The sequence below is a fragment of the Moschus berezovskii genome, chromosome 11, assembly GCF_049115385.1.
Source record: "Moschus berezovskii isolate FMDL1 chromosome 11, NW_MosBer_1.0, whole genome shotgun sequence".
Taxonomy (NCBI): domain Eukaryota; kingdom Metazoa; phylum Chordata; class Mammalia; order Artiodactyla; family Moschidae; genus Moschus; species Moschus berezovskii.
In genome coordinates, this window is record NC_142470.1 from 35,001,885 (window position 1) to 35,006,303 (window position 4,419).

The 4,419-nt window shown below is 51.2% G+C and overlaps 1 long non-coding RNA gene across 1 annotated transcript; it reads right to left on the bottom strand.

Moving 5' to 3' along the window:
* Window positions 1-415: 415 nt before the first annotated feature.
* Window positions 416-4,069, bottom strand: LOC129540101 (uncharacterized). Its single transcript, XR_008682566.1, has 3 exons — window positions 3,768-4,069; window positions 3,006-3,440; window positions 416-544 (listed from the first exon to the last, which is right to left on the bottom strand). It is a non-coding gene; the product is annotated as an uncharacterized LOC129540101 (long non-coding RNA).
* Window positions 4,070-4,419: the final 350 nt, after the last annotated feature.

Below are 4,419 nucleotides of genomic sequence, written 5' to 3' on the forward strand. Positions count from 1 at the left end.
AGAGAATGGTCCCAGAAAACAGGTCAGGCTAGAAGTCAGCCTGCAGAGGAGAAAGAGGGAGATGATGTCCAGTTCTTCCTCAAAAACTTTCCCAGCTGTATCTAGCCTACAAGGTGAGCCCCAGGACAACTGGGGACTCCTTCCTCCTTCCTATCTTGCTGCTGGGTGCTGGCCTCTGCCCTAGAGACAACTGTTCTGCCCCTGGTCTACAGGCGTGGAAGCCTCAATCCTGAGCCCCAGACCTGACTCTAGCCATTGGCACCCCCTCTGCAAGATAACTGGATCCTGCTGGGTCCTGCACCCACCCCGCCTCTCTACTCCCTGTGGGCTGAGGTCTTCCCTGGAAGGGCGCAACGAGCTGAAACCTTTCTTCCCAGGCCTGGCCTCCCAAGAGCATGATGGCCGAATGAGCTTCCTTTAGCCAGCTCCACAGCATGCCTGCCCAGAACATCGGTGTTCCAGACCATGTGGTTTTCCTGTTTACAGTCTTCCCTGCCATGCACGCTGTTGAGTTCCCAGCATGCCTCTCACTTAAACACACTTCCTGAATGGAGAAATATGGGAGAAATAATATGGTCTTAAGACACAGCACTGAAGTATTATAATAATAGACATACACATAAATATATAATATATAAATCATATAACATTGTAATGTATACAGCATCCATATTCCTATTAATATTAGTTTATTTTAGGGGGTTGAGGCTTTACCATAGATACACAATTTGTATCTTTTTTTTTCTCACATAACACCAAATCACAAGCATTTAACCAGGCCATAAAAAAACTTGTGAAGGCATTTTAATTAACGCCAGGAGAGGCCACCGTAGAAACCAGTGTATAGTTGTAGGCAAAGGAGAAGGTGTGATTGGAGAAAGCCAAAGATGCTACAAGGTGAAGGAGTTCAGCCAGGGGTCCCAGTGGGGCCACGAGGGCGGAGGCTGAGGTGGCAAAGCTGGTGGTGTCCTGGATGAGGAGTTGGCTTGCCCCCAAGTTTGCTGACCCGAATTTGATCCCTGGGTCGGGAAGACCCTCTGGAGAAGGGAATGATGGCAACTCCTCCAGTATTCTTGCCTGGAGAAGGCCATGGACAGAGAAGTCTGGTGGGCCATAGTCCACAGGGTCACAAAGAACTGGACCCAACTGAAGTGACTTAGCACTCACTCACTGCTTTACTCTCACTCCTGCAGTTGCTCTAGCGACCCTCAGAGATCAGGCAGGGAGTCTACAATCTTTAGGTTCTATGGATTTTTCTGGTTGGAGAAACTTGAGGATTTTAATTGTGGCAACCAAACCGATTTAGTTGCTGTATGTTGGGCTGAGTCTAGCTTGGCTCAGTTTTCCCTAAGGAACCAAGAGGAGCTAGAGATGTGTGTATCTGGTAGAGATAAGAAACCCAAGCCAGAAGATAGCCCACGGACTGTGCACATTCCAGGGTGGGTTTTCAGATACGTTTCTTTCATTTCCCACCACCTGTCCCCTCCCCAGCCTTGTCGTTGTTGGCCACCTCAACTCACATAGCTGGGATTCTACCCTGGTGAACACCTCCATCCTTTGCTGTCATCTTTACCCAGAATTTCATTCATTCATTGGAAATACTTAATGAGCACCTCCTGGGTGTCAGATACCATGTTATGCTGTTATAAGTCACATCCTTGTCTTCAAGAAGCTTCCATCTACCCAGCAGTCAGCTCAAGGGACCACAGAGATCACCAAACCTTTTGTCTGATTATCAGACTTCTCCCCTCACCATTAACTGATGACAGCTTTGCACACTTCCCCAGAAAAATACGCACATGCATAGACATGTGCATGCAAATGTGGGCAGCACCAACCTCCTAACCATTTATCATTTAAGGATCTATGTTCCCCAAGTTGCAAACAATTGATTTAATTTAACTGTCTCATTTTATAGATCAGGAAACTAAGACCTCGAGACAGAAATGACTTGTCCATAGTGGATTATGGGCTGAGTCAGCCCTGGAAGCCAGGTGACTGGCTCCCCAGACACTGCTCCACTGGGCTCCTCTCTCTTCCCTGTTGGTTGGAGGAACCAGGCTGGAGAGGGGACCTAGGCCAGTTCCCTTTTCAGCTGCCAAGACCAGGATGTCCAGCCTACTGGTCTGGCTTTCACCAGCCCTCTGGCTCGTGGGGTATATGGGCTGGTGATCAGGAGCTTCCTGAACAGTCTCTCTGACCCTGACCACCCCAACAGGTTCCCCCAGACATCAAGGGAAATGTGATAGAGGGAACAGGATGCAAAATCACTTGTCTCACAAGATGATTTGCATACTGGTGGGACACAAATGTCAGTCCCTGCCCATTTCCTCCCTAAAGAAAAGTGTTCCCATCACAGCTTTCCCTTCAAGGGAGGAGACAGCTGTGTGGGCACAACCCCAGGCCCCCGGGGACGACTTCCTGATAGAAGGGAATCAGACATTAGTGAGGACTCCCGGAAGTAAGGAGGTGCCTTTATTTGACTTCTTCCCACTCCTAGGACTTGACTGGAAGGGGCTCATGGCTCCAAATCTGGCAGTCAGCCTGCTTCTGTGATCCCTGGAGCCCTGGGCATCCCACCTTGCTCTATATTTGTTGTTTAGTTGGTAAATCGTGCCCAACTCTTTGTGACCTCATGGACTGTAACCCAGCAAGCTCTTCTGTCCATGAGATTTCCCAGGCAAGAATACAGATCTTTCCTCCCCCAGGGGATCTTCCCAGCCCAGAGATAGAACCCACGTGTCTTGAATCTCCTGCTTTGGTAGGTGGACTCTACCACTGTACCACCTGGGAAGCCCTATATTATTATTGGAGTTAAGTAACTGGAGGTTCACTTGCTAAAAGAGAGGGTTGACGTGATGATAGGTGAAAAATAATAATAAATACGTAGTGTTTACTCTGTGTCAGACATTGCTCTAAGCATGTTACATGGACTGTAAATTCATTTAATCCTCACAAGGACCCATTGTCTGTATGAGAAATCAGAGTTCAGAGAGGTTAAGTACCTTGCACGCATTGCATTTAGTTGTCATATTCTCTTCCAGTTTGGAATAGTTTCTCAGCCCTTGTTTATCCTTTAGTGGCTTTGTGAAATGCCCCTCAGTTCAGGTTTATCTGATGTCTGGCTGGCTGAGCTTGCACGGTCCGTTTGGTGGGCACCGAGGTCAGGTCCCGAAGCTGCAGAGGGGAGGAGCCCCGGCCGGGCACAACCTCCGGAGAGGGGCTCAGGGGAAGCCGGAGGAGGAACCAGGGCTGCTAGATTCCCCACTTGGCGGATATACTGGGAAGTGCCCCGAGAACGACAGAGGCTCTGTGGGGGCTTCTCCGCCACCCTTTCCCAGGAACAGCCAAGAGGGAACGCGAGGGTGTGTCTCGAGGCCAAGTGCTTCCCGTTGTGGCTTCACTGAGGGCTCCCGAGGCCTCGACCAGCCCGGCCCCGCCTGGGAAAGGCAGCAGAGAGAGACGTCGGGATGTCCGGGAAAGGGCGGGTGGGGGAGACCAGCAGGCCCGGTGCTAGGAAGCAGCTGCCCCTTTCTGGGAAGGACTTTGATGCAAGAGCCCACCCCTTCACCCCTCCCTCCCCCGCGCCCTGCACTCCAGCTTCCGGCGGTCCCAGCCCGGTTCTCTGGAAGGCTCTGGGGGAGGAGGCTGCAGCCTGATTCTAATCAGAGGCTGGAAGTGGAGATGGGGGGCTGGAAGGCGGCAGGCTTCGCTTGGCCCTGAGCCTGTGTGTTCCTCAAGGACTCCCAGCACAAAGCCCCGCCTACCTTTGCAAAAGGCCTTCTAGGAGCTCCATCAACAGGACTGAGGGGAGCAGAGTCTTTGATCCTGCCCCTCAACTGTCCAGAAAAGTTCTGCCTCAGGCAGTAGTGGCTTGTTTGTTTGTTTGTTCATTCCTTCATTTTGTGGCTGAAGATCCATGTTCCTCACCCTGACCTCACCCTCCTGGGGAAGAAGCTTGGTGGGCCTTCCAGGTGGCTGTCTGGGATGGGGCCTGCTTCTATTGAGAACACCGATCCTGGCTCAGCTCCAGGGCCTCGGGTTCAGGCCACAGCCAGGGCTGAGCCAACCCCAGTTCAGTTTATAGTGTGGTAACAATAACCACCTGGGGAGGGCGGTGCCTTAGGGAGCCAACCAGAAGCAGAGCAGGGAGAGGAGGAAGGAAAGTAATACATAGTGAGCCCAGAGGCCAGCAGGCAAGGGGGCATCACCTGAATTCATGCACTGATCACCAGCAGGTATGCTCTGTTCTGCCCTCACCAGCTGTTGACAGTTGAACAAGTTCACGTAAAAAACCCAGACTTCTGATTTTTCTTGACAAATAGAAAATCTGGCAACCCTGAGCCTGCCTTCCACGTGGCAGCCATGGTAAATCAGGAAACTTGATTGCAGAAACTCTCTTCACTGGTTCCATTACCT